Source organism: Aythya ferina, assembly GCF_964211825.1.
Source record: "Aythya ferina genome assembly, chromosome: 20".
Classification (NCBI taxonomy): Eukaryota; Metazoa; Chordata; class Aves; order Anseriformes; family Anatidae; genus Aythya; species Aythya ferina.
In genome coordinates this window covers 2,770,602-2,788,240 of record NC_140318.1, presented here as the reverse complement: position 1 = coordinate 2,788,240, position 17,639 = coordinate 2,770,602, and the positions used below count along the sequence as shown (strand labels likewise).

General features: G+C 50.8%; 1 protein-coding gene across 5 annotated transcripts in view; it reads left to right on the top strand.

The window, feature by feature from the left end:
- The window catches only part of NACC2 (NACC family member 2), a 49,542-nt gene that overhangs the window by 9,266 nt on the left and 22,637 nt on the right, over positions 1-17,639 (top strand). Inside the window, exon 1 of one of the 5 annotated variants that reach the window (XM_084493837.1) lies at positions 5,020-5,133. The exons of 3 other annotated variants lie outside the window; for them this stretch is intronic. The gene's annotated coding sequence lies outside the window, so the exon portion shown is untranslated. Of the gene's footprint in view, positions 1-5,019; positions 5,134-15,351; positions 15,375-17,639 lie in introns of those variants that run through there. One more of the 5 variants, XM_084493838.1, reaches the window with a different exon arrangement.

Here is a 17,639-nt window from a genome sequence, read left to right as displayed (position 1 = left end):
GATGCAGTCTCTTCAGGCTTCAGGCTGGCCGGGCTCTGTGTGGTGCTCAGCTAGGCAGGAGCTGCTGCCTGGGGGTGAGGGATCTGCTGCAGGCTGGCAGGATCGCTCGCTGGACGTCAGGGTGAGCTCTGGGGCTCGCTCATGGGCTGCATCCCGAGCAGAGCCTGCAGCCTGAAGCCATTTTAAGGTTTTAAGGTTTGAAATAGTGAAGGTCGTGACTTATTTCAACCGCCTTGAAAAACCAGTGCAGCCCTTCCACCTGCAAACTGCTCCTTCCTCCCATGTCCGTCAAGCAGTTCGTGAGCTTTCCATCTGGTCTCGAGGCTTGCAGGGGGCAAACCCATCGCCCACCCCACGCTGTCTGCATCGATTCCTTTCCGCAGGCCGGCTGGAGCCGCGTGCAGCCAGGTGAGAAACCCCAAAACACGCCCTCAGCGTTCTGCCCTGCCACATGCTGGGGACGTGGGTTGTGGTTAGCTGGGGTTTGAACCTCTTGGCTGGGGCTGTTAGGCCCTGGTGGCACGGTACCCGTGTAACACACCAGGCCGGTACCTTCCCACCCACATCCCTCCCTAGATGTAGGGAGGTAAATCTAGAGGGAAACGCTCCGTGCCCACATCCAGGAGCTGCCATGAGGCCTGCAGGAGCAGGCGGCCTCTCCCCAACCCTCACGGCCAGCTCCCGGCCTGATTAACACCAACAATTAGCACCTCAGCAGCACCCAGCGAGCTGCTGGGGGGCTCGGGGGCTGCCAGCAGTCAGCTCAGGGTCGGGAGCATCCCAGACAAAGCGTCAGGGGTTGTGGGGTCCCCATTTCCAGCACCCACGAGGGGCTTTGCGGCCTACTGGGGGTGCCACCACCGGCCCGGTGCTGATGCGGCGTGCCTAATTGTGTTACGGCTTAATTTGCGGCTCCTTGCTTAACTGGCAGGGAACATCAGAGGCTCTTGTGAAATCTACTGCGCCGTAGCATCGGCACAGGAAAAAGCTCTGCCTTCTGTGAAGCCAGACTGTTGCAGCGTAATTTTTGTTTTGTAAGATTTTGAAAGGCGGTGTTGCAATATGTAACAGTAGAATAGTGGGAAGATGGTCAGGTGGTGCTGAGGACTTCAACAGACAGATTTCATGTCTGTGTGTTTTTGCAACACCTTTCTATAAAGGGAAACATAATTTAAAATATGATTACTTAGTGTTGTAACAGTCTTCTCAAACGTTTTTGCATTATGCAGAGATCATTATCAGAGGCTGATATTAACTTGCAAAGAATATTATGCAAATCGCTCTCCTGTTCTTCTAAAAAGAAATTTCCTTCATAATGCAAAGCGTGACAAAAAAAAATTGTGCAGAAGCTTTTGGCAAAATTACATTCAGAAGATGTAACAGTTTTTCTGCTTACTAGCACAATCCATTTGTGCCTTTCTGCTGGATTTTCTCAACTCAAGCTGATAAAATATGAATTTTAAAACCAGGGCAGGGTTGCGTGAGGGGGGGATATTGTACCTCGTGGGTTCAGGGGGAGAGGGGGAGAATTCGTGTGCTCAGGACATTGCTTCAAGCCCTCATGAATGGTCACTGTTGGTGCGAGGGCTTGTCCTGCCCCGAGCTGCTCCAGCCCTTCCCGCTTTGTGTTTCTGGGCATCAGCACGTTCCTGCAGGAAATCCTAGCCCTTGCTGAAGTTGTGGTGAATTGGCCACTGACTTCATCCCTCATCCATTTCTTTTTTTGTGTTAGAAACTCCTTGTATCGGTTCTGATCTGCTCCCGGTACAGAAACCAGACTCCACTGGGTCGTTCTGTAGGTATCGGATGTTCTGCTGTATGGATTGATTGACAAAAATAGACCCTAATAAATATTGTAACCAGCTCATATGGCTAAAATATTTACAGGCTGTGGATGGCAGTGGGAGCTGAAAAGGCTCATTCACTGCAGAACCCCGTTTTTCAGACACTTCAGACCATTTTGAAAAACTGTAGCCTTTGTCCTGAAATTTCTTTAGGCATTTCTCAATACAAATGTGATTGAGAAAGGTCAGTAATATTCAGAGATATATATTGAATTATCCTGTCGTAAAGTAGCAGAGTGAGTTTTCACCAGCACGGGAAATTTTCAGACTATTTTTTTTTTTTTTTTTGTCTGGTTAGATAACTCAATATTTTAAAAATCAAACCAAATTAGATAAATAAGCTGGAAGTCATAGTTAGCATTCATCAAGCAACTTAGGCTGGATGCTCAGGCACCGACCGACTCCACCTCTAGCTGCAGGGTTTCCCCGTTATTAGCGGGTGAATACTAATCCTTGTTCCTGCTCTGCTGCAGTGTGCAGAGGAGCAGATCCGTCAGGGCCTGTCCATCTTGGAAGGACTTGTGTGTGTCGGTGCTCAACTGGGTAACACTGCACAGGAGAACTTGGGGCACCCCAAAAGTGGCCGTGGGGTGCAGCTGATGCAGTGGCGAGGGGTGGCAGAGGCGAGGGGTGGCAGCAGCTGGCCCCTGGTCAGCCCCAGGCATTTCCCTGCAGCCTGCTTGCTGAGTTTCGGGAAAAGGAGTGTTTGGTTTGGGTTGTTATTTTGTTTGGTTTGGTTTGTGTAAAGGATGAATCAAAGCGGCGAGGTGTTCCGCTCTAACCGCGGTGGCAGGAAGGCATATCTGATCGTCGGGGTTTTCGTTTCCTGGATGTTTCCCCTCGCAGTGTGGAGGAGCTCTGCCGAGCGCGTTCCTGCAAACCTCTTCCTGGTGTCCCCTTGAAAATGGTGCCGCTGCCACGCGCACATCCAAGCGCAGCTCCAGCTCTCCCCGTTTCTGCTCCAAGGCTCTTCTGGAGGCACGTGCTGATCCCACGGTGCAGGTTGGGGAGTGATGGGCAGCTGTCCCACCAAGGTCCCTGATCCCTGCAGATCCACGTGGGGCTGGAAGAAATGCTGCACGTGTCTGCTGCAGCTCGGGCAGGATCCGTCCCCAGGGCCGGAGCTGGGCTGGGGTGCTGATGCACCACCCGTGCCGTTGTGTTCGGTGCTGGGTTCACCCAGACAGCAGGCTAATCTGTCGCAGCAGACCATTAATTTCTGTTTCCCAGTGTTCCCCTTGTATTTTCGGCCGGACGCAGGGGCCGTCCTTCTTCCTAAATTGCCGCGCTGTTGCCGTTCGCCACCAAGCAGCTGCCGGTGCTGCGCCGCGGAGGCAGCAGGGATGCTCTGAGCTGCGTCTGTATCCAGGAATGTGTGCTGTAAATGGGGCAGAGGGAAGTTTGCTCCCCTGAACTGCTGCAGTTAGAGAATAAGACAACGCTCCTGCATATAAATGGCTGATTTTCCTTTTCTTTTGGAAAAGCCCGTAAATGGAAGCCTCGGGAATGCTATCTGAGGGAGGCTGGGGGTGGTGGCCACAACTCCACGTCCTCATGTGCATCGCACCCGCTCTGGGTGCCCAGGGATGGAGGCAAGGAAACCCTGCCCAGGAGTTTTAAGCTAAAGGCAGACTTTTCTGGCCTCTAGCTTACTTTTTTTATAAGGAAGCCTAAGCTCTGCATGAAGGCTGCAGTAGAATGAGGCAGAATTTCCTTGATATTTCCTAGAAGAGCACTGGCAGCACTGATCATCAAGTTCCCTCCTGTTGTTTTTCCCCCCCTTCCCAGTAAACCTGGCATTAGATCGTGCACATCAGGGGTGTCCTCTGCCCTCTGCTGCTCTTCTGCAGGCTTTGTCCCCACCTGCCCCGCTGCTGCCCATCCCCTGCCTCTCCCTCATGCTGGAGTGGAAGAACCTTGACTCAGAGCCTGGCATCAGCGAGCGGCTGAGCTTCAGCCCAAAGAAACCAAAGCAGATATTGCAACCTTGAAGAATCTTGTAGGACTTAAAAGTTTTAATTAAAAATCTGGCTTGGTAGAGGGTATTTTGTTTTAGTATGGATGTCTTCATTTCTTTTGCAAAAGAATTAAATGAAACCCTTGGTATTTTTTTTTTATTTCTGCATATTTATTCTTCAACTTGAAGCATTAGAAAATAATTGAGTAAAACAAAATCCACAAGGCTTCAAATTACCTCTAGCTTAATGTTTTATTTAAGAGGTTTGCTAACTGACATTCTTTATAATGAATTAGGTCACACGGCTCTAAAGAGTGTTGTGGGTTTTCTTTTTTACATTTCAATGTGAGCGCTTCCCCCATCGCGCGGCGCGGGCTGAGCTCCGTGCAGGGCTGTGCGGCCGCGGTGTCGCCGCCGCTTTGTGGCTCCCGGTCTCCCCAGCGCGGAGAATCTCGCTCTAATTATTCTCAATCACACTGGTGCAAATGAATATATCCATGTTTGGAGGATTGAAACCGTGTTGTCATGGCAATCTCTGTAAGGTCATGAGAAACTCATTGATATTGTTCGCCGCCTCTCCCGGGAGACCTCGTCTACCTTTGCAAAACTATGGGGTTGGGTGTTTTGTCTAATAACTTTAAAGCATAATTTTGTCACAATTTGGCTAAAGGGACCCTCTGGTGAATAGCGTGCTTGTGTTCTGAGCGAGGCAGCAGTGGCCAGACTGGGAGGGGTGTGTGGGAGGACAGTTACCGCACCGCCCCAAAACAAGCGCCGCGCTCCGCAGCGGGGCCCGGTGCCTGGCTGCCCAAATTGCCCCAGTGTGTGCCGGGTGGCTGGGATCACTACAGGTGTCACCTGGTCCCCTTCTGTTTGGAAAGCCTTTGCTTATATATGATTAAAAAAAAAAAAAAAAAGAGAGGAAAAAAAAAGTGCTTTCTTGATTGCAGGAGGTGCAGCAGCAGCAGGAGCCCTGCTCCTGGTGCACTGGGTGCCCCTGGGGCACTGGGTGCCAGCCCCGGTCCCCCACGGCCACGGGTAACGTGGCAGGGCGCGGGTCCGTGCGAGGACGGCGCCGGGGGATGCGGTCACTGCCGAGGAATGTGGGCAGAGAGACAAGCTTGGTGCTGGGCCGTAACGCCGCGAGTCACGCGTGCAGCGCGGCCGCTCCCAGCGCGCCGTGCGGGAGGGGGTCATTTAAAAAATATGCGGTGGGTAAACACGGGCAGAAGTGGCACAGGCAGCAAAGCAGAGTTTCTGTCCCGCTGCCCGGGTAGAGCCTGAAGGAGATGATGGGGAAGTCGCAGGCTGCTTTTATTTGGTTTTTGAGAGGTAAGACGTAAAGGAGTGGGTAACAAAGTGTGTTGGAGGGGGTGCGCAACGAGGCTTTAAAGGTACAAGGGTGAGTCTCTGCTTCTGTGAGCTGTCGCTGGGGAGAGGTGCTAACTCTTAAATTTGAACTGAACTAAGCTAAAAACTTATCCCAAAAAGCAGTTTCTTCTGTTTAATAACTTTTATGAAAACCTTTTGCTCGCTTGGACGGCAGCAGCTCAGATGACGTTACAGATGCCTTGGGTAACGGGCTGAATTAATTCACCAGAGCTGGCATTTTGCAAGTCTTGGTTGAAGTGATCCTTGTAGCTGTGGTTTTACATTTCTGTACTTCCAAGTTTTTGCTTAGAAAAAAAAAAAAAGACAGAACTGATTGCTGTTGGTAGAGAGAGAACCACTGAAGCATTTTGATTCGCAACTAAATGCGTGCAGGTTAAATCCAGAATTCTTTTGCTAGCCCAGAGAAGCTACACACATGCACACACACATCTATATTTAAACTAAAAACTAATAAAATTAAAAAAACACCCAGCACCCATTGTCCCGTGCCTTGTCTGCCCATCAGAAGGGTGGATGGCTGTGAGCTGACTTTCTGCAGAACTTTACAGGTCTCTCAGTTTAAAGGTCTTAAATCAAAATCCCGGGTAATTGCTGTAGTTAAGGAAAGGTTTCGTGGTTCCAGGTGTAATTATGAGTTGGGTTTAAAAAAAAACACAACCACAGAGCAAGTGTAATTTAAAACTAAAGGCTTACTTACATTTTTAACAATTATTTTTAATGATCTCTTTTTTCCTGCCCGTGTAACTACAAGGGGACAGCAGCACGGGGGAGCAGAGGGCTCCTGCCCGCAGCACGGTCCCGTCCCTGCCTTTGGTGGGCTCCTGCTGCTGGTATGAGCTTCCAGCAGTGCTTCTGCCTGTGGATCTAAGCTCTCGTCTCACCCCTGGGGATAAGCTGCTTTTTCCCCAGGAGAAAAGTGACTTTTTACAGGGTGACAGCTGAGCACCGTCTGCCAATTCCCCCGGCGCAGCCCGGCCATGCTGCAGGGCTGGATGGAGCTGCTGCCACCACCAGCACCTGGATCCAGCTCTCCCAGTGCTTAGCTTTGGGGGGGTTTGAGCCCTTCATCACGGCACCATGCTGCATCCCTTAGTGCCTCCAGGTCTTCGGGGCTTCCCGAGAAGTCCTCTGAACTTCCTCTGATCTGTTCTCGCTTTTATATTTAACACCTGAGAACGTGGCAAGGAAGCTGTGCAAGGGGCTCGGCGCACCCGGCGAGGTTAACAACGGCACGCTGGAACCTTTGATGCTCGGAAGGCAATTAATTGCAACTGCTGCAATGTTTGCCTTGTTTCCAAAACCTCAAATTATTCCTTGCGTTGTCTTTTGTTGGTCGTTTGCTCGACTAGCGTGTGCCTTTCTGCTTTAGTGACAACAACATGCAAGTAAGCAGAATGCCCAAATTTCTGAACAATGTCTTGTGGTGATTTCTTAATTTCCTGAGCGAGCACAAGGTTCTTGGGGTTTCATTCCTCTGCCAGGGAGGCTATATGCTCATGCAAAGTTCTTCATTGTAATAGGGGAAAAAATCAATTTGATTACTTTCATGTCAGCATGCATGTCTAATGGCTTAGAAGTTATTGCAGCCATAAAATATACAGTATCATTTCTCTCTCACTCTGAGATTTGACAGGATTAATATAGTCAGCATGAAATCTTAGTCATAAAGTCGACCATAAGTGATGGTAAAATTAGCTGCTGAAATCGTCTGCTTATGGAAAGCATCTTCTGTTTCTCCTTCTGGGAAAAAATACCAAGGGGCCGGCGTGTGAAGCGGCCCTGTGGCGAGCGGGGCCCTGCTGCCTCCCTCGAGTGCCCGCCGGTGCCGGCTCCTTTCTCCTGGCTGTTTTGGGTTGAAAAGCCGCCTTTCTGTGCACGGATGGTGCGGTGGGGCTGGGGGAGTGGAGGTCGGGCTGAGCCGAGCTCTGCTTCTCACCGTGGCTTTTGATGGGCACCGTTTGTACGGGTGAGGAGGGCCTGGAGCCTCCTGCTCCTCTGTGGGGCCTGGTGCCGAGCTCCTGCTGGTCACGGTGGCTGCATCCAGCCCACCTCAGAGTAGGGGTAAGGGGCCAAGGCCAGGCAGAATAACGCTTTTCAGGTCTAAACTTAAACATTCTGTTAAAAAACTACCTTTGCTGTACCCCAGCAGAACGCTGTAATTTTGCATTTGAGGTGAAGGGGTCTTCCCTCCATGGGTCCCTGCGTGCCCGGCCCCTCTGTGGGGTCAGGGAGCGTGGCCAGGGGAGCCTGCAACAAGTTAAATGTGGAGGCACCGCTCTGCTGCCGCTCCTCAGCCCTCCTGCCGCGACTATTTCTGTGTGTGCTTGTCACCTACAGATTGACAGCCCCAGAGACTCCTTCTGATGCTCACCGAAAGATGTAGGAAAGATGAAAATGAGCCAAATTCTGGGTTGGTGTCCTTTTCCTTTATTTTTAACGGAATCAGGAGCTCACTTTGTTAGCAGCACTAGGGTGCAGTTACTCTTTTCTTCACGGGGCACCTTTGGGCACCAGTTCAGCCCCCAGAAGTCACGACCCTGCTTTTTGTGGTGGTTTGGCCACCGGTGCTTACATGTGGACAGGGCAGAGAAAGGTGTGGAGCTGAGGCACGGGACAAGCATTGGGTGGTGGCCGTGGTGTGTCCCACGTGAGCACACGAAGGAAAGCACGTGAGTTTTTACCATGCCAGTCAAATTTCCATCCTCCTTGCCTCCAGAGTGGGGTATCACGACAGAAATCAAGAGGCAAGGGAGCCGCGAGGATCGCTAAGGCGCGCAAACTTGAAACCTCGTTAATTTTTTAATGCCAACACGTTCTGGGAGATCCATTACGCCAAAGCATGGTGCAAGGAACGTGAAGCCTTGGGGGACCCACGCTGTATGTGCATGGCTGCGTGGCAGGCAGCTGGCTGGGAGGAATTTTGGGGACCCCGCTGCCCCCCGGGTGCCGCATCCCCTTCCAGCTGGGGGAAAAGCACAGGGCTGTGCGGGATGTAGCTGCTATAACTCTTAAATTTTAATAATAGATTGCCATTAGTATCAGCCTTATATAATGCACGCCTCATTATTGCTTACTCCGAATAATTTCGCAGCCTCCTTATAGAACCTTGGAACTTTATTTGCTGAGTATAAAATATGCAGAAATGCATGAATAGTTTTAAGACTTGGTACCCTAAACTAATACAGTGCGCTTTTTTTTCCTGAACCGTGATTGAAGTCAAATTAACATATTTACCTTCAGTGCTCCCAGGAGTAGCATTAAAAAATTCAAGAGGTGATTCAGAATAGTCTCCGATTTACTATGTTTAAAGCTGGATTTCATTTCTCAATAAAACCATGCAAACATTTGACTCCCTTTCAGCTGCGCACTCTGCTTCCTCCCCGTGCAGGTCCTTGGACTTATCAACAGATGGTAGCGGCGTTATTACCACCACGTTCCCAAAAGGAAGCTTTTTATTTTATTTTATTGGCTTTTTAGGATGGGGGAGAGGGAAAAGCAGGGAGAGAGAATGAGAGTGGGAATGAGTTGTAATAAATAACGCAGAACCGTAGCTGCTATTTTAATCTGGAATAGGGAAAGATATTTGAGCATAATTGTGTCTGGCTGCCTGTGAGCTCTAGTTCAGCGTGTGGTGCTGGTTGTGTTATCGTGCTCTGCCTCAGTTTATCTGTAGATGATAACAGTTTCCTAGGGCAAATCATGAACCTTAATTTTTCTTATATTTTGACATCTTCCCAAGTAAAAAAAAAAGCCCTGTAAACGCTGAGGTTTGAAATTGAACCAAGCTGTCTGCGTTATTGCCCAGTGGCTTCTTTATTCTTCCCAATTACTGCCTGGGAGCTGTCCTGCCTGTGCTGTGATTTATTTCTAACGCAGTTGGGTTCAGCTCGGGTCCTACAGAAGCAGAGCTCAGCGGCGCAAACCCCCATCCCAAAACCCTCGGCTGCTCCTGCCATCGCCTCCGCCACGGGCTCTCTGAGGAAGCGCCGTGTTTCCATACACCGGTGCCTGGATGCTGCAGGGAAAACTCCCCACGTGCCAACTGTCCTGGCGAGCTGACGCCTTGGGGACAGAGCCCGGGACGAGCCATGCACTCAGCCAGGGTGACTTTGAGGTCTTCTGGTGGAGCAGCTCTGGCTGGAGATGTTGTTTACCACGGGCTAGAGATACTGCGGCGGCTCTTTTTCCATGCCTGCTCCTAGATTAGGAAGTTATTTCAGCAGATGTCGTTTCCTAAGAAATGGGTTAATGCTTGTTGGTTAGAATGGTGTGGCAAAAAAGCTTATTTGTGTGAGGTTTTTGGCTAATTGCCTTGCAAGTATTACAGAGTGTTGCAGCACATTTCCTGGATTTCGCAATTGTGATGGTTCTGGTCTAACTGGCCAGAAAGATTTTAAAAATATAGAAATAAGTGGGAAAATAGAGGGAAATCACTTGCCGTGTTGTTGCAAAAAGCAGGAGGGCTTTGCAGTGACAAGCATCCAGGTGTTCCAGCAAGGACTTGGCATTGGGACTGGGCAGAGCTCCACATTTTAGGGTCTTGCTGGTGTTGCTCGGGGGCAGAGAAGGGGAGCCGAGCCCGGGGGGCAGCCCTGCCCCATGAGGAGGCAGCTCGTGGCTACCGACATGGCCAGAGCTGGTTCAATTTATTGCCAGTTAAAAATCGAGTAGGATAGAGAGAAATAAAAGTAAAGCATCCTCCTGCCTTCTTCCCAGGCTCAGCCTCACCCCTTCCTTCCCAGCTCCTCCTCCTCCTCTTCCCAGGAAAGCAGAACGGATTGGGGTCATGGCCCGGTTGGGTTGTTAACCAGGGGAAGGCTCCAGGTTTGCCGAGCCTCCTCTGCTCGGAGAGCAGGGGTGGAAAACCCCACGTCTGGGCTGAATCCGGCTGTGTGGGGGGAGCGAGGAGGGCGGCACTGATGAGCCCCATCTGTGTAGGGTCTGCGGGGGCTCGGCCACGGGGTGGGCACCGGCACCGGTCCCTGGGCTGTGTGAGGCTCGAGTTGGGTTCTGCCCAAGAAGCAGCATTGAGCAGGAACAAACGGACTTGGCTTCCTAAGCGTGGCATTTAAATGTTTTCCCAGGCAGGAAAAAAACATTTGCTTTTCATGCAAAACACATAAATCTTGGAAAAGTTCCCGAAGTTGCGTGTTTAACTGCTCGCTTCTGTGCGTTTGTAGAAGGGGAGTGTTTATTCCCCTGCGTAATTATTTTTCTTTCTAAAAGGAGGTTGAAATGTTTGCGAGGAGGACGTTTTCAGGGACTGCTGGGGAGGAACGAGGCCGAAAGGAGAGGCAGGTTTAATGAGGGTTGCTTCACCTTGCTGCCGCACAGCTGCAGGGAGTGAAGCCCCCTCCCGCAAGGACTAACCCCAAAAGCCGCGTTTACTGGTGTGGTTTGGGGCTTTTTATGCTTGTTTTATGAATTCTGTTGAAACATACCTGCTTGCTAGTTTCCTTTTAAATCCCAGGTGTGTGTTTCTTGGCTTGGGTTTGGTTTGGTTTGGTTTTAACGCCCGCACTTTGCTCCCACTGCAGTCCCTTCCTGGGGTCAGCACGGATCTGGCTGCCTCCGTCCCGGCCTGGCTGCGGGCACTTCTCTCACCCGTTTCTTATCACTGGACTCCCACCTGCTACAGGCGCAGAGAATGGCTTTGTTAGAGCTTGATTAGAGCAGTTTTATGAGCTGGAGGTGGCAGGGATGGTTTTAAGCTAAAAGAGGGAAGGTTTAGGTCAGATATTAGGAAGAAATTGGTCGCTCTGAGGGAGGTGTGGCCCAGGGTGCCCCGAGGAGCTGTGGGTGCCCCATCCAGGACCAGGCTGAGGGGACTTTGGGCAGCCTGGGCTGGTGGGGTCGTGTCCGTGGCTCTGTGTGGGCTCACCCAAACCATTCTATGATTCCTGTCACTGCCCTCAGTGTGCATTTTGGGGCTGGGTCCTGCAGTGGGTCCAGGCTGGGCTGGGCAGGACTGGGATGTACTGGGGCCTCCCTGTGATATGATGCTCTGCATGCGCCACACATGGCTGGGACTGAGCTGGGAAACAAGGCCTCACACCCCTGGAGGCCACACAGCTCTCCGTGCAGACAAAAACCCCACAAGGCACGTCTCATGGCTCCCTACATGTATAAACACTCCCTGAAGGCTCCACCGCCATCACCAGCGGCCTTGTTGGGCCTGGCGGTGTCCGCTTCGTGCCTCATGCCACCTGCTGCGCTGCCCCTCGGCATCCAGCCGGGAATCGGAGCACCTTTTTTTTTTTATTATTATTATTATTTTTTTTTTACAAAACGAGATTCTCTCGCAGTTGCAAAAGAGCTTTGGGGAAATCTGGTTTTTGTGGTTAAGGATCTTAGTCTGATGCGCAAGGAAAATTATGTGTAGCTTTTATTTGGCCCAAAGGATTCTTACAACATTATCCGTATTTCCTTTAATTTGTGGGATTTCTAGTAAATGGGCTTAAAAATAGGTCCGGGCAAAATGCCAGGGTACATATGAACAGCAAAAAAGCTCTGCACACTGAGCAGCTCGCTTTCACTTCTCTCTGTATGCCAGCTGTATTAACCGGGACAAAGGAGTAAACACTCACCTTTCGGGGTTAAATTTAATTACTGCTCTGGAATTCTTTGGAGGTAGATCTTGCTGAAGAGATACTTTAGCTCTGTGGTAGAACAACTACGGTATTTTTCTTGAACTGGGAAGAAGCCTGGCGAGGCAGCAGGAAGAAGCGCCGGTGTCATGCAAGAGCCTGGGGGTGGCAAAAGGCTCTGAGCCCGCCAGCGATGGGATCTTGGGGTGCTGCAAACGCCAGGATCCCCAAGCAGTCCCAGCTGAAGTGATTTAAAAGTGCATTTTTCCCTGAGGGCAGCCACCCTCGGCAGCCCTTCCTTACGCCGCAGTGTGCAGCTGCAGGCCCAGGGGTAAAAGAAAGGGGAGCACAGAGGTGGTTGGTGGCAAGCCATGGGCCATCCTCCTCCATCCTGCGTGTGGGTCTGGGGGCTTCCAAAAATGCCTTTAGGCAGAAGCAATTTTTGCCCTACTTCTCCAAAACCTGGTTAGATAGATTTTAATGAATTTTTTGGCCATGGATCTGCAGAACTTTATTCAGAGTGCTGTGGTTGCTGCACTTCCCTGTCGTTAGCAGCAACTTAGGAGCAGAGGAGGAGGAGGAGGATGGGGAGGAAGGCTCCGGGCGTCCCCAGGCAGCAGTGCTGGGTGCTGGGGCTGCTGTGCCACACGATGCAGCAGGGGAGATGTTCATGGAGCCATGGGCGTTGGAGAGCTCTCAGAGTCACCCAGACATGGTGCTGAGCACCCTGCTATGGGCTTTGGGGCCGCTCCCCAGCTGTGAGGTTTCCATCCAGCAGGGCTGTGTGTCCCTCCGCACCCACACCGCCAGCAGCAGCCTGCAGCACTGCAGCACAAGTTAGATCTCAATCCGATTCTCCAAATTCACCTCCTCGGGTTAAGATTTCCCAGCCTCCCTGCGGAAAAGTGCTGCTTTTGTTCCCTCAGAGCCCAAGGTCAAAGGAGCAGCTGCAGCACGGCTCGGTGGTGGATGCAGCTCTTGGGGCTTGGTGCATGGGGCACAGGAGAACAAACAGGGAAGCAAACACAGCACAAACCAGGGGCGAGCACCAGGGAGCAGTGGAATGGGCAGTGGGGTCGCTGCAGCCACATCCAGGCTCACAGCCACGGGCCCAGCTCCGACACCGCAGCCCTTGCTCGTAACAGGGTCATCCCGGCTCTGTGCTTTGGATTTTCTTCCTAAAAAATAATTGGTTTGGTTTTTTTTATTATTTATTTTAATATTTTAATGGAGAGACAGCAAATTTAATATTTTCTGTCTTGGATGTGTTGTGATTTACATTTGATTTTAGGCATAATTAGAAATGCAAGTAGAGCGCTTTGTGTTTTACCTCTGCTTCAACTATTTATGGCATGATATGCAAATGAAGCAAGCTATGAATATTAAAGATTAGAGTATGTTACAAAGTATCACTGTCTTTAATGAGTTCAGTAATGGGCACAGGCTTCGTGCACACTTTAATATGGACGTATTTTATGTTGCGTACCGGCTCCGCTGCTCTGCAGCTATTTATGCCGTGTTTGGTTACCTCCCGTGGGAGCGTGGCCATTATTTAAAACCTATCGAGCCCGCTATCAGCTGCAGTAGGTAGGTGCTCTTTCCAAACGTGCCCATGACAAACGCTGCTGCGGCTGGGAAAGGGTGTTGATGGATTATTTCACCGAGCCCGTTTCGGTTCTCGTATAGGTCAATCCGTTTCATCTGCTGCAGTGTTGTAGATGGATCCGAGAATATGAAAGCGCTCGTCGACCTTTCAAGGTGCTCTGCAGCACCGGGAGGGAATCTTAAACATGCTTCAGCCAAAATGGAGCTGCTTCCTCTCAAACTGCGTGTGCCCGAAGAAATTAATTTTGCTGTTCCTCCCCAATTAGGCTTATTTGCATAGAATTATTTTTGGTTTATTGACACATCCGAAGTCATGTGAAGGAACATCTTATCCGCTGGTTAACTGCGGGGCTGGGCACCGGGGCTCCTCGGCTTAACCCTTCCTTGCTGTAGGAATCCGGGCAGTTCATGTGGGCTCACCCATAAAGTATGGGGAAAAGGGGAGAATTGGGGTCTGCGGTGTGCGGGGCCGGTTCATCCCCCGGTAATCTGGAGAACCATCGTGGAGGCGTTGGTGGCTGGAGGACCGTGGGGAGGATCCCCTGTGGTGCCCAAGGATGATGGGGGGCGATGGGGAGCGTTGTGGGATGCTGATCCCAAAGCAGGGCTGGGGTGGGGGGAGCCGGGTGCACCCCGGGGAGCCGCGCGCTTCTCGCGTTGGAGGTATTTAAATTACAAATTTTGACGAGGAAGATTGTCAGCAGTATTCAAAACAGCGCTGGAATTCTTTTGAAACGCTGTCGAGCCGCGCCGCGGCGGTTGGGAAGTTTGGCACGCGAGAACTTGGCCCGGGAGTTGCTGCTTGGGTTTTTTTTTTTCCTTTAAAACTCGATTCATCTGTATGCAAGTGTCCCACATGCTTGGGGAACAACCCAGGGCTCAGCTGGCCTCAGGCAGAGCTATGTGCCAGCAAAGCTGTGGAAAGATTGGTCTGGGACATTGGGGGGGTTCCTTCTTGGTTAATGAGCATTAATAACGACTTGTACTTGTTCATAAAGACCCAAGAATTGTTTAGTGCTTGTGTTTTCATATAAAAAGCAACCAACAAACCAAACTGGGATGTGGAACCTGCTTGTGATGCCCAAGGCGGCCCTGGCTGGGTGGCACTGGGGGCTCCCCAGGTCCGCTGCCCCAAGGGACGAGGTGGGCTGCAATCAGCGCCCCTACAAGCTCCATCAGGGGCTTCGTGGGCTCGCAGTAACCTTGTGGCACTCATGGAGGCACAGCGAAACACGGGCATCACGGGCTGCAGTGACTGCCTTGTGTCCTGTCCTGCCTGTCACAGCACCTCCAGGTTTTTTGGTGGCTTTACCCAAAGCCCAGTGGTGCCACTTCTGCACAACATCCCGTGCGACCTCGTGTTTGCTGCTGCGAGCCTGCGAGTACAGAGTTAAATGTCTGCAGTATGTAACTTTCCTTATCTGCAAGCTTATATTTCCATTAAGGATCAAGCTCAGATGCAATTGTAGCTTCGCTTTATAGAGTACTAAAAGTTTAATGTATAAATGTCTGCCTTCGCCAGAACTTTTTGGCAGTGTCACTCCCCAGTGCTAAAATTCCTCCCAAAACACGGAGATCCTGCGAGCTCCAGGGACTCAGCCGCCCTCAAAGGGTTAATTTATATTATGCCTACTTTTTATTTTGTGAAAGCAGGGAGAATAAACTGTAGCCAGAAGTAAGAAGTCATTAATTTTGAGACAGAGATGTAAGCAAAGTTTCCTTCCCCTATGCAGTTTGGTAACGGTAGGCTATGCAGTAATTGAAAAGTAAAGGCAATTGAATTACAGGCTCCTGTCCAAACGGAGCGCGAGGTTTTTTTTTTTTTTTTTTTTTTACAACCTCCATTGCATCAGAACTAGGCAGTATTCCTGATGTTCTCATGTGTGTTAATGCTGACTCACAGACTAACTTGCACAAGAAAAAAAAACACACAGGCAGCTCCACCATACTAGGTAATGAGCTCTAGCGAGAAGCAGCGTCTGATGTTTTGTAAGCTTTTCTTAATTGACCTTTTAAGATATTTACTTTATTTTAAGGCTTTCTGCTCTGTGGTGGCATGGTGGTAGGACTGAGTCATGCATGTTATATATTGCTAGCTCTGCTGTTGTGTGCAAGGAGTGAGGAGAATACGATTCAGCATGACACTTGTCTTTTTGATGCGTTACGGAGGTGAATTAGTGTTTGTGACGGGATGCAGGAAATGCACGGCTTTGCAGCAGGCGTGGTAGCGGGGTGCTGTGTGCTTTCTGGTGCTTCAGGGGCTTGTAACTTTGGCTGGATCTTGAGGAGCTGTGTTAGGCTGTAGAAAATGACATTCTGCAGAATAGTTTTATTTTCTAACCATGTCTCCTTTACCCCTTTCCCTGTAGTAATGTGGAAAAAAAAAATAATAATTAGATGTTGCATTTTCTATTTTTGCATGTCCTTGCTTTGCGAGCTCTTAAAATCAGTGATAGATAAGGAGGAAGAAAAAAAAAAAAAAACAAAAAAAAACAACAAAACAAACAACCTAATTAAAAAATAATGGCAGCCACACGCCTCGCCTTGGCCGAACCGCTGCGCTTCGGAGGCAGGAGCCTGCCCGGGTCCGTGACCTCGAGCGGCGGCGGCTCGGGGAGGCTGCGAGTGACTCACCTTGCAGCAGGACGCATCCTGCAGCCCCGCTGCCAGCGCTGCAGCGGGAGGGAGCGCGGGGCGCTGCCGGGAGAAGCGCTCCCCGTGGGGACACGCTGCCACCGGCGCTGCTGCCGCCACCGCTCCCCCGGGAGCAGCATCCCGAGCCGCCCGCTTTCCCTGCGAACTTGAAGGAGCAGGCGGCTGCCCTGCGCACGCTGCTTCTCTTACTTGCCCAGCTTTGCAAATTCCCTTTCCCCTGCCTTAACAGACCAGAAATAACCTCGCTTCGCCGCTCGCCGCCGGCTGCCAGACTGAAGCCGGGGGCTGTTAGCTCGCGGCCCCGCTTGCCTCTCGCAGCCAGGCACTTTGGAGCTGCAGGAGCCCCGGTGCCGCAGCACGGAGCCGGGGAGCCGTGCCTGGCACCCGAGCACCAAACTTAACCTTGGCTCCTTTCCCCTGCCACAGACGGCATTGAGCAGCACCGGCGTTCGCAGTGCTTTGCATCTCTGACCCCAGTCCCTTCCCTTTGTGTCCCTGCCCCAAACTGGGACTTCCAAAACAGGGGGGACGACCCCTTTTTTTTCTTTTTTCCTTTTTTTTTTTTTTTTTTCTGCTGGGTCTCCTGCTGCAGGCACATCCTGGGAGGGGTGCACAGCACCCACCCAGCACCTTTTGCCCCCCCCCCCCTCCCGGGAGTGGCAGCAGCAGGGCTCTGGCACTGAGCAGCGTGCTTCTGCATGCTCCCCCTCGGGCAAAAAGAGCATTCCCTCTTGGTAAAAAAGGGGAAAACAGCCCCAAACCCTGCAGGCAGAGCAGGGCTGTCAGCGAGCATCCCTGCTGCCAACAGATCGGCACCTCCCTGCTCCAGCCCCGGCAGCCTGAAGCCCAGGGGTGCAATTTTTTAAAAATGTGATTATTATAATCATTTATTATTTTCCCTCCCTCTCCTCATTTACAGAAGAAAGGGAAGTTTCTTTTGACCTGCTGGGGCCCTCCAGGGCAGGACTTTTCAGCTGTTTCCTTGTGCTCCTGGGACGTGGCAGTCCTCTGCGGTGCTTTGTCCCCGGCTGCCGGAGGGTTTCGGCTGCCTTTGTCCTCCCGCAGCCTCACCTCCCAGAAAGTTACGGTAGGGACCCTTTTTTAGGAACCCTTTTTGGCTTTTTTTTTTCTTGGTTGAGTCTGCGACTCCCCTTTCCCCCTTGGCTAAGGAAAAGACAATTTAAATAAATTATCTAATTATTTCTGATTACTCCCGTGGGAGATGTGATGCCAGCATCATATTCCAGGTCGATGCATTTTTCTTTGTTGTCGTCTAGCCCTGACATTTCAGGCCTTTGAGCAGAAAAATACTTTAGGACGGAGCAAACCTGCTTTTTTTTTCTTTTTTTCCTTTCTTTTTTTTTTTCCTCAAAGCATGTGAACGCAGAACCTGGAAACTCTCACAGAAGTTGTATCAAATGGCAGCTGAATTTTTTATGAACTTCTTGTGGCAAAGGCTCTGACTTTACAGAAGTCACGCAGAAACGTACAAACTGTCCTGGTATATCTAACAGCTCACGTAAGAGGCTTCCATTAGAAAACAAGACGATGTTTTGTTTCAGTTGTCACATACCTGAAATAATTAGGAGGGGGTGGTTT